At 39.0% G+C, this 12,463-nt stretch overlaps 1 protein-coding gene across 2 annotated transcripts in view; it reads right to left on the reverse strand.

The window, feature by feature from the left end:
* Positions 1-12,463, reverse strand: part of RSPH14 (radial spoke head 14 homolog) — a 72,751-nt gene that overhangs the window by 3,132 nt on the left and 57,156 nt on the right. The window lies entirely within an intron of this gene.

A 12,463-nucleotide genomic window follows, 5' to 3' on the forward strand; every position in this document is an offset into this window, starting at 1 on the left:
CTACCTGCACTTGGAATTTCTTCAAAGGATCAAAATACATGTGGGAACTCATTTCCTTACACAGAAGTGGGACTGAGAGATGGAAACTACTCCAACACTCCCCTGTTTATAAATGTCATCTCAGCATTGCTTCTTTGGGAAGCTTCCCCAAAACTCCTCTAAAGAAATCAGTCCCAGGTAATAACCAACATGACAATTGCTGTATGTTCCCAGTTTCTCTGTAATATTTCTCCCACAAGTATCCTTGCAAGGAAAATACAGGAAATATATATACATTACAAAGTCACCTTCTCTGCAGCCTTTCTAACTGTTCTCAACATGAACAGATGCTAAGAGAGGCAGAGATGTTGGCCTTTAGAGCTTGTTCTTTTATTCTCCATGGTGGTTTCTGGTGAGGGGAAGTCAAGATTTTGGGAACTGTCAGATTCCTCACACATTTCTTTGTAGTAGTTCTGTCAAGGCAAAAATTTAAATTCTGAACTTTCCAGCAGTCAGTACTCTTGCACTGGCTCCTAAAATATAACATCAAAGGCAGAGAGATCATAAATTGCCCTGCAAGTGATGTCTTTGCTATGAGCAAGAGTCTGATTTGTACCATTTCTCACCCTTTACTAAGTCAACACTGCAACAGCAATGCCAGGGGAAAGCAGAATGTACTGTCCACAAGTAACTATGTGAAAACAAAATTCTCCAGCTTGTCTTGTTGCTAAGACTGATTCTTTGGTTGCTATGAGAAATGTGGCTCCTTTCAAAGTGATTCATATACGGTTAGATAAGGAAGTTTTGTGGATAAGAGTCATCAAGGTATTTTCAAATGAATCTCCACAGCAGAAACAAGTGGGAAAGACATTTTAATGGCCCTTGGTAGTGCATAAGAGAAATCCCTCACCTTGATAACTGGGTGAAAAACAGGATTCTAATCTAGAGGTTATTCTATTGTACATATTTCTGAGGCTTTGCTAATACTGAATAACTTCTTATGGTACTGACTTATTAGGATCCACGTTACAGTGCCAAAGCAAAGAAATGCCTTGTGGTGATATTACAGCTCTATTACCTGTGCTAAATTTGGAGGTCAGTTTCTGTGAGAATTCAAATAAATAAGGAAAATCAATTCCAAGACAATTCACGTTGAAGGCTAACAGCATTTTACAAACAAGGATTTCTCCTTGTGCCAGAAAGGCAAAGCAGGAAAGGAAAGTGAAATCATGTTCTTTGAAGTGGTGGCTCTGTGTGTCATTACACAGGGGAGTTGGTGCTTTCACTGTGAAAAAAACCCAACCAACCCGATATTGTTCCCTGGAGGAACAAAAGAAATTTGTCAAGGAGTAACTCCAGCCCATTTATACCGGCCCTGCAGAAGGATGTGATAAAGGACACCTGCACTATTGCTCTGCAAAGGACTCTGTTGGAGGGTCCCTGGGAAGGAGGCCCAGCTCGTCCATGACCAGCATCAGCTCTCTTGACCAGGACTGCTGGGGTTTGGACTGTACATTATGGGTATAGAAAGGTTTTGGCAGGTTAGACAACAGCAGGAATATGTCTGGGAACTCCCCATGCCTTATGGAATGCCAGGCAGTAGGGAACCCACTGGTGAACTGCTCCCAAGGAAGCAAACTAAAGCAGTTAAATCATATTCAGAATTCCTTTAGCCACACTTCCCAACAGTCTTTTGAAATGCCCTGTGAAATACAAGATTTTTCAAATGCAACTTTTTAAACTCCTCCCGAAGTTTTTTATGAAAAGAAACTGTATGGCCTGAGTGCATGAAACTGGGATCTCCAGACTGCTCGCAGTCACCATATGCACTTCCAAATTCTGGGTGGAAATTAGTGCAGAATCTCAGTTTGGGAGGTACAGTTCCAGAGGAAGAGCAATAAATCAGATGTGACAGGCTCATACTGCCTGTTGCAAGCACCTGTGTGTAGCTTTAACTCACGTGGATCCCAGTGTTCCTTGCACAGCCCATAAGCAAACCCTTTTTGCACAGTGCAGACACACTGGTTTGTGTGAGCCCAGAGAAACCACTGCTTGATTTAACTTAACTTTCCATCTGTCTGTAACAACTGCTACTGTAGCATTCCCTCTACCTCCCTCGTGCTGGGAGATGTACTTGGCTCTTTCCTGTTTTTTGTACTTGCTTTCAAATTCTTACTAGCCATTTTTTAACCCATCACGTTAAGTTTGATTTTCACTTTGCTGCAATACCCTCTTTTTCAGGACTCCCTTGCTAAGTTCTCTCAATTCTCTTGATCACTGCATCATCGTAGAGCCAGGAAGTATAACCAGCATTCAGGTTTCACTTCTTTCTGTCTGGGTGTTTCAATTATCTTTAATGTAGTCCACGAATACATTCATCCAGCCAGGGCTGCTTTCACTGGCCCTTGGCTTTATTCCTTCCAGTTAATGTTTATTGTCTTTCTTTGCCTCAGTCATCCCTCATTCATTGCACTTCATGTCTTATTTTGGTGCTGGCCTTTACTATGGCACCGCAGTCCTGGGTGTGAAACCCAACAAAGCCACTTTGTGTCTGTGCCCATAAGCTGCTGAGATAATGTACCATGTTGTCTAGAACAGCTTTGATTTTGTGCAGCCATTAAGCAGGATTTATTCTGGGGCTACTGGTGTTAATTTTGTCTGAATACTTGGGATGTTCTAATGTTTTTTTAAAATTGATTTTGTTTTACTAGGCTGGGTCTCTGTACCAGGAGCTTTCTTGTCTACTGTTTTTGTCAAGCTGTCTGAGCTCAAATGCTGTCGTGCTACTAGAGGGAGCTTCCCAGATATAAATATAGAAAGAAAGATTAATTGTTTGACCTTGTCAAAAGTCTGAGTGTGGTAAAGAGAAAGAGGGTGGAGAGGAAAGGCCATCAGCAACAACAAAAAGATATTACCTAACACCGAGACTGAAATTTCCATGTGGAAATTCGTCATGGTTTTCCCAGGGGAACCACAGGTTGAAAGGTCTAGGGAGAGAAAGGGAGGAGGCAAAATCAGTGGCAAGTTGTTTGGGAGTCACTTGTAAAGGAGAGAGGTCTCAGGTCCTTGGATCTTAGAGGGTGAGCAATAGGAGGGGAAGGTAAGCTGGAGTTTTGAGTAGTCCTCTACTGAAAAATACAGTGGCATCCTCAGGATATCGACTTTTTCATTAAAATACTGCCCTTTCAAAGGGGTTTGTCTGTTGCAGAGAGTGTTCTAGGTGCCCTGAGCCCGGTGAAGTAGTTGGGAAAAATGTTTTCAAAATGCAAATAGTTGCATTTGCAGCTGCATAGTTAACGTCATTATTGATCTGTTTTTCTGAGAACTTGTAATCTTCCCTTGGGCTGCTTTTTATCTGAGCACTCATCTCTTCCTTCTCATAACTGTCTGGCCACTCTCATCCTCCCTTTCCTGATTTTTTTTCAAATAGGCCCAAAGAGGAGTTGCCATTTATTCTATTCTCTCAGTATGGCTGCAGGGCACGTAAACAAGTTAAATTTAGTAGAAGATGAAGGAGTTATTTACAGTACATAAGAATGGTGTTTTGTTTTGGTTTTCAATTACATAAATCAAATCACATTGCAAATCCTTTTCCTTAAAATTGCTGGTTTTCAACTTAAAATGGTCTGGTCTGAAGCATGTACATTACGCATGGTCACAAAGTGATGATTGGTGTAATAGAAAACAGAAAAATAATATGGAAACCCAGATTCTCTGGGATATGAATCTTTGTTGGCACCTTGGATGTGTCTCTGCAATGGTCACACAAGTATTTGAAATGCTCAGTAAAGGCATTTGTGCTTAGGAAGGGACACACAGGAAAAGCAAAGCAGAGCCATGGGAAGGGAATCTGCTGCCTGGCATCACAGCCAGCTGGCACAGCCCTGGGGGGAGCTCACCGACTGAGGAGCCAAGTGATCCTGACTAAACTCCCAGAGCAGCAGCTCTCTTGCTTGCCCTGCAATAGTTTATCACCACTGCAGAGGGAAGAAAGGGTTCATTACCCTTGTGAGCCACCATACATCACAGACACTGGCTAACAGTGCTCGGGTGATGCTTCCTGGGTGCCAAGAGTGATACTTTGAGAGACAAGATGAGCACAGGGGATGCTGCCCCTGCACACCTTCCTTAACAACTCCTTGCTCACTACTGTTTAAATGGAAAAAAATATAATTTATTCTGGGAAGAGCTCTGAGTCACCTGTCACAAGAGCACAGTTTATGAACCTTGTAGTAGCTTATTTAATGTTAAGATTCAGCATTTCGATTCTCAGTGCTTCCAGCATTATGGCTGTGTCAGGCTATATCAGACTGAATATAATACTGGAAATACTATAAAGCTGGGCTGAACTTTCTGGTGAGTTTGGAGCAGGAGGCAGACCACATTCAATGAACTACAGCTCACCTGCCTAGAACCATCACCTTCACCAAGACTCCTACCTGAAGAGGATAATTCTCTTGACCTCTTTGAAAATCAGAATACTTTGCTCTTTTTTGCAAGAATAGTTCTCTGTCTCTCCACGACAATTTAACAGGAAGAAACAGCAGTGTCCCAAAGGATGGCTGTGTCTAGAGACAGAGGCTATTTCTTATCTGAGAGGACTGAGGGGTGGGAAGTCTCTGTTTACATGAACTGAAGAGCTACTGGGATATTAAGAGAGCTGAGGAAAACACTGCAGAGATTGGCTCAGACTAGAAATAGTAAACAATTCTGTAACAAACCGTTTCAAATGGAAGCATTGGCTGGAGGCAGTTATCTTATGAGAGCCCTAGGGATTCACCAGGTACAAAATCACAACCTCAACAGTAGTGTCTGCCAGAACTTCATTAAAAATACAAGAGCTTTATAAAACTTTATAAGCTTTATAAAAGCATTATGTGATCTGCTTTTGAAGCCACTGAGAATTTTTCCAATAGTCAGGATTTTGGGATGCTGTCTGAATGAAAGATATGACAGAAATTAAGGTTAGAAAAACATTAAAAGTCAGCAGTACCCTGCAGGAACACATAATGTGGCCACCTCTGGGGATGATTTAAAAACCCAAAATGTTTCCAGCATTAACAAGGAACAGGAAAGATTGGTCTGATAAACAAGAGGTTCCTAAGCCTCAGTAAATAATGAAAGAAATTCCTGCATATCTTATTTTTGTTTTTAGAAACTTTGCTTTTGAGTGTGGGCAATTGTCATATCAAAGCACCACTGAAAAAGTTAACATAGAAACTACATCTGATATATCTCCATTAGCTTCTCTGGTATAATTTAGAAATCCAAGAAATAGGTTACTTTAAAAAAAATTGTCATTTTGATAGTAATTAAGACTGGCTGTGACCACCTGCTTGAAAGGAATGGATTTAATTATTTAAATCATTCATGGCCAATGAAAAGAGGAATAATATCTACAGAATTAAAAAAATTTACTCTATAGAATGTATTTTATCATATCTCTAAAAGCTCTGGGAATGAATTAGATAGAAAAGACTTGTGTTTCACATAGAAGTTTTCTAAAATGAGAAATAAACGCTGGGTTCTGTTTTTGTACAAGAACTATCTACAGTCCAAGATCAATAACTGACCCAGACAAGTCCCCTCATTCCCACTGAGGGCAGTGTCCCTTCAGTGGGACATCCCCCAAAACACAAAGGTGGAAATAATGAAGTGTGTTCTCTGATGTGATAGTGCACAATCCTGCAGCTGTGGATTGCTGCTCATTCATGTGGAATCTGCAGGCAGTCTCCACAATGAAAGCCACCTTTCCTTCTTTTACTGAACCTGTATTGACTTGTTATCATAGACAAGAAAGCAAACCATCCAAATGAAGGTGAAAGATTTTTTTTTTTCTAGCTCAAGTTGTTGATAGTCTTCCTGTAAGTTGCAGGATAAGCTGTGCTATCTTTTGCAGGGGTTTTATTTAGCCCTTCTGAACTCCCGGTGCTTGCACCTCCCTTTTAAGTAAATTTCTAAATTCTAAATCTTTTAAGTTTTCTAAATTTGTAACTTCATCCATAGACACACTCACAGTCATCCAATGTACCCAAATGTGTGAATGCATGTGCACACACACAGCATGCATTTCACTGATCTTCCATGCAGATTGATCACACAAATTGGGAAATTGCTTGGATTTTATTTCTCTGGCAAAATATCTTTATCATTTTCTAAAAATAATAAAAATCAAAGAAAAAATTTGTAAGAATTCACTCAGAGATTTAGGATTTTTTTTTTTTTGCTTGCTCTTTTAGATGAAGAAGGAAATGTCACCCTGAAATTTATTAATTTCCTCTACAGGGAAGACTTTGCCAAAATACATGGAGGAAGGAAAACAATCTGACATGTGCACTACTTGTGCCAAAGTCCTCAGATCAATAACTGTAGAGAAAATTAAAGCCTTAAGATAACTACTCCCAAAAAGCTGAGCGATCTCATTTCAGATTTTCCAAGTAAGAATTTGTCCTTTTTTTCTGCTGGTCACTAATGGACATGTGTAGTTCTAAGATGAGACTAAGAGGGACCAGTGCAGCCTTTAGCCATAAGAGACTCTTGAATTTCAGCTTCCACAAGTACCCACTGTGGCATACAGCATTCACAGAAGGCAGTGGATTTACTGTGCCTGACAGAAAACACTCTGAAGAGAACCTGGACTGGCACATCCACAAACACTGACTTAAATCTTGGATTTTGTACTTTAAACCAAGCACGTACATCAAGTGTTTCCAGTTCCTGTAGCAAGTTTCAGTCACAGAAAAATTGATGCTGTAAGGTGAATGTGACATTATCAGTTTGACAAACATTCATATGGGTATTACTTCCATTGTGGCAATTTTTAGAGATTCCTGTGGAGAAAGGTCTGCCTTGTCACAGAGGTTTGTAAGATGTGTGAGAGCTCATTTCCTCCAGAGATGATTGTCTGGCTGGCTGGGGTGGAAGGAGTGGATGGGCAGGAGGGAGGCAAACAGTTGTTTCAGGCAAGTCAGTTGAACAGCTGAGAAACCACTCAGAGCCATTTTACACTAATAAAAAGAGTTTGAAACTTTTAAGTCCAACTGTCTTACAAGCCCCTAATGTGACAGCAATGCACAACTGCAAGTTTTCAGAACTTCTGCTGAGAAAATTGGTTGAAAGAAAAATAAATCTTTCTTCTTTTGGAGCAGAGGGCTAAATAATGAAAGCAAAATGAATGAAGTTCAAGAAAAAGTTTTCTCAACTATCTTAAATTTCTGTACCTGGAAGTTATACCTCTGCAACTGGAATTCTGCATTATCAAATGGCATTACACAGCCAAGTGACCATTAGAACATCTTGGTTATCTTTAAGGTTCACGTTCCGTAAGCAGTGAATTAACCCCACACCTGCTCAGGCATTAAAGCACATTTTTTTCACTTTTGTTCCTTAGGAGAAATATGTCATTAAGATGGTGAAAGCATTCTCTGAACTTCCATAGTACAATTAAATGGCAATCCATCAGAAACAGAGGTATATGAATGAGAACATTTCCTATAGAGATTTGATTATACTACTGTCAAACATTAAAAATGAGAGGCTTAAAGCAACCAAATATCTAGAATTAATTATGTGTCAGATCCTGAAGAATTTTGTCCTGAAAATTAACATAAACTTGCTTTGAAGATATGAATCATTGCACAGACTGAAAACTGAACAGACTGAAAGACTGCAAATACTGGTAGAAGAAAACACAAAGAAATTAATGGGAACATGAATTCAGTCTCATTGTGTAAGCACTTCTTTTTTGAATTTTCTCCATTGTTAGAAGGGTGGGAGATATGTTATATGTTATATGATGTTATATGTTTTATGATGTTATATGTTATACGTTATATTATGTTATTTTAAAAACAACCTGATAGAAATTTCAAAGAAGAAGGAAGTGGAGAAATTGTAGTGCTGGCAAATCCACTGCTTCTATTTGCTGGTCAGGCCTGCTGGCAAAGCTGCAATAAGACAATTTTATCCTACAGTTCACACTGCTTCCACTGATGCCAAGATGAGCACAAGTGACTGGAGAGAACTGATAAAACCTCCTGAAAAGAAGAATACAGTACTACAGGTGGGTGAAATCCTTTTCTGCTTCAGATGCTCTGGCTTAGCAATTTTGTTTGAAATGAGAGCAGAAGAAACAGATCTTGATTGGAACCACAGGCCCAGATGGCTGCACGACATGAGTGGAGCTGGGTGGAAAAGCAGATTGAGCCTCCCCTCTCCACTCAGACCTGCTGCTTTGCAGATTCCATGTTTTCCATGGGAAGCCATGTTGTCAAGGAAAACTGCTTTCTGTACTCAATGAAAATTGCCTTCTGTTCAGACTGAGGCTCTACAATAGTGCTTTCCAGTGTCTTTTAGCTTATATTTTATTTCAAGCAGTGAAAAACTCAAAAAACCCTAATTGAATACAAGCCTGCCAAGGTGTGAGCTGCTTTGAGGATGATTTTTTCAGGTACCTCCCCAGTAAATGTTTGGCACAACAGCAAAATGAAGCTGTTACTTAACCTGAACTAAAATATTAGGTCTAGCTTCTGTAAACATGCCAGATTAAGCATAGGCACTTCAACAGTACTACTTATGTGCTTGTCTATTAGAACATTATATACAGAGGATTCAAAACACTGTCAAACAGAAACAGAGAACACACTTTGTGTGTCTACTTTGTATTTTCTATAAGTGGGTAAGTAGATAGATGGGAAGCTCTCAGAGTTTATGTAGATGCAAAACCACCTGTGGGCCTGATGTTGAACAAGTGGACAATTATCTAAGACAATTACTTAGTCCTGACTGCAATACTACAAATTTTTTAAGAACTGGACTGGCATTTGAAGTCCCCATAGTAAAGCTACCTGGATGTTCTCAGCTCTTCTTCCATAGTTTCCCAGAATTACCTTTATGTCCACAAAAAAAAAAAATTGTCCCCCTTTTTCTTTTTTTAACTACCAAATATTTTCTGTTAATCAGACACAAGGAGGTTATAGAACAGATAAATAACAGTGCCTGATGAAATTGTAGTTATATCTTGTGGGTCTTGCATGAAGTGGAATTATTATGCTTAAAGGACACAAGAAAATGTGAAGTCCAGTTATAACATTTTTTCTAAGTATCTGTTAAATTATATATAATCCTTCTGAGGGCCCAATTTGGTACTTCATCATCTGGTAAGAACATAAGTGGCAAAACTAAATATATTTGAAATAAATAAATTTCTTTTTGTTCTTTGTTATTACACAAAATTTTAAAAACCCACTAAATGCCTACCGATGTGCTCAAGTGGGAGAGACCTACTTTGAAGTCACTTTTCAGTGAATATTTAATCATTCTTATGAAGTGGAAAACCCCATCCAGGAAGATTGCAGGAGGGAAGAGGGTACCCTAAGAACAACCAACAACCTGTTGCTCAGACCACTTTAACAAAAGATCTGAAGCTGGCACTATTTGTTTTAAAAGCTTTGGTTTCAAAAAATTCCTGGCACTCTTTAATTGCATCTCCTGGGTGTAATTCCCAAAGATCTCTGTATTTTGATCTCAAGTGATTTTTTCTGTTCAACCTTCATGGATCCTTTGTTGTATATTTTATTAAGTGATGCCTAATTTGGGTGAGCATTTGAGGGGTTTATTTTGGTTTTTTCCCCATTCCTTTGCCCTTAATAGTGACAAATGAACAAAGAATATTTGAATTCACCTTTTTTTTTTTAATAACATAATAATGCAGCCTTGAACGATGGGCTCTTTACAAAGAACTATGTTCCTTTATCTTATTTCACAGTATCACTGTAGCTTTCCTCCCATGGAGGCTCTGAAGGAATAGGAGTGCATGGATCCATCCCAAAGCTTAGGATAAGCAAGGACTGCTGTGGAAAGTTTCCTGCGCAGGAAAGCCAAGGCATCTTCCAGGGCTCTGGGATAGCAGCTCTCCTCCAGCTGTTGGATTTAATGTTTGTTTTTCTCAGCTTGGCTTCAGGAGCAACTGCTGATGCAGCAGCTGAAACAATGAGCTGCAAACACAGTAGGGACATAATAGAACTGTCAAGGGAGGGATGTAAAGCACTCAACATTTGTAGGGTTTGGTTGTTGTTTTCTTTTTAAAGAAGTTCTTTTTTAGTTGATTGTGATATTAGATGTAATGCATTGTCTGGGTTCACATTCTCAAATGTCTCTCATGATTTGCTCTCATAGGAAGAGTAAACTGCTGATATTAAGCAAAACCCTCAGTTACCTGAAGGGTGAGAAAATAAAAGGGTGAAATCCTGGTAGAAAGTGAATTTTCATCCTAAATGATGAAGCCAAATGAGGTCAGGCTGATACCACCTGATAGGAGGTGCATTCATGCTTTTTTCCCCACCATCTCACAGTCACTGATACAAAGCAACAATATATCAGATAGATATAAATATCAGATCCCAATCATCTGTACATGATGCTATTTTAAACTCTTCCACGTGAGAAAAATGGTTAAAAATAAAAATACAGCCCTTTTATTCTCTGTTAAATGTTCTGTTCAGTTCTTCATGCTGAGAGAATCACAGACCTGTCTATAAATATCTAACCCAGATCTACAATTGCTTGTTAAAAAGAGAGTGTTTGGTAGAAGATTGAATGAAATACACAATGTCTTTTATTATATTTTTATTACGGACCAGATGTGGCCTCTCAATTTACCCTCTATCATTTGGAGATGTACATTCACCAAGAACATTGCATGTGTGCATATAAATATTTTCATGTTGTCATGGTATAATAAAGGGTAATTGATTAGAAAAATCCCTATGGGATTTTCCACTTAAGAGCACATTTTTGTTTTAGCACTATTGTCTTCAAAATAAACATGTATGAATGCATCTATTTTGATTGATCCAGCAGAAAGCAGCAGTAAACAGGCAAGGCTTTGGCTTTTGGTTAATGAATAGCACTGGCAAGTTGAGAGAAACTTGTGCAGCCAGCGAGCCCAGGAGGTTGTGTCTCGGATGCTGCACCTTCAAATGCTGCTGCTTTCAAACTCCAGCCTGCTCTGGTGGGGGAAAACTGGTCACCTCGCTGACATAGAAGAGGAAATGGAAACCCAGTCAGATTGCACAGGTCCCCAAAATTACTCTTTATATTTCCACACAAACTATTCACTTTCTATAGTTATTTCTGTGTATTCAGTCTACCTGTTTACAGAGCACAACATGCAGAGTCCTGGGCTAAGGACCTGGATTTCTGTGCTGTTTGACTTTGGCATTTAATCACCTGTCCAGGCTATTTGGAGACTTATTTCTCTTTAAATTCCTGTGGGAGCTCAGCTGCACGTAATGCAATCAATACATGCTGAAAGGGCCTAATTGAGGATTTCTGGATGCAGGACAAGGTAAGACTGAAGAAAACTTAGACATATCTACTGAGGTATTTTTCGGACAAGTTGGTTTTTAACTCTGCCATTAATCAAGAGCAAGCTCCCATATGGTGGTGTTGAAATGACAGCCCCAAAACTTCTCAGACCTGTCCCATGACTCAGGTACTGCATGTTTGTAATTCCTTCACTGCCAGCATTTGATCTATGCTCTGGTGCCTCCCTCAAAGCTGGAGGAAAGCAGGTGTTCTGTTATAGCAGTGGAAAATGCCTAAAGCTGCTCTCTCTGTAGACAGCATGTGAACGATGATCATCCTAGCCAGGATGATGGTGGTTGGTGCTTTATTTCTGCCACAGTTGGTTAGTGTGTGGAAGATGCCTTTTCTCACATACCAAGTACTATGCTAAAGATACATGTAATGTGACAGTTTCTATAGTAACTACTTGTTCCTTATGGAATTGCAGATTAAACCTGTACACCTTGTTATTGTTCTTTTATCCTATTATCTAGACTACTCAGTTACCACAGATACTTTTTTTTATTCTATTCCCTTGCCAACATAACTATATCAGGGATTTATGCATTTGCAAGTAATGAGTATATATTAAAACCAAAACACTTAAAAGTTTTAAATTGACCACTATCTGATCTTATAAACTGAGATGTTTGTGCATGTATATTGAGAGCTAAAATTTCAAAACAAGACTGTAGAAATATTTTTATTAAAGCAGGTCAAAATTATGATTTGAATATTATTGTTTTGCTGGGAGAACAATGCAAGTTATGTATATGATATTTATTTTCTAACAAATTTTACTAGAACAAATTTGCCAGTCTAGATGTACTGGCAAACTTCTAATATGAATGACATCTAAGATTCCTTATTATAGCAAAATTTTCTCTATATGGTATACTGATTTTTATACGAAATTATTTCATTATTATAATTCATCAATGGTACAGCTCTGCTGATAATATCAGTACTGGAAGTGATATCATTTACAGGAATCAGATGCTTTCTGCTTTGCATTATGTTAGCCTTATTGTGGGGAAAATGCCTGCATCCCGTCTGTGTGTGACAGTCTCTGTTGCTATCTCCAGCAGAAGTGTATCAGTTACAAATCAAGCTTATAAAATTAGCAGTGTAGGGAGAA

This window comes from Anomalospiza imberbis, chromosome 18 (assembly GCF_031753505.1).
Source record: "Anomalospiza imberbis isolate Cuckoo-Finch-1a 21T00152 chromosome 18, ASM3175350v1, whole genome shotgun sequence".
Classification (NCBI taxonomy): domain Eukaryota; kingdom Metazoa; phylum Chordata; class Aves; order Passeriformes; family Viduidae; genus Anomalospiza; species Anomalospiza imberbis.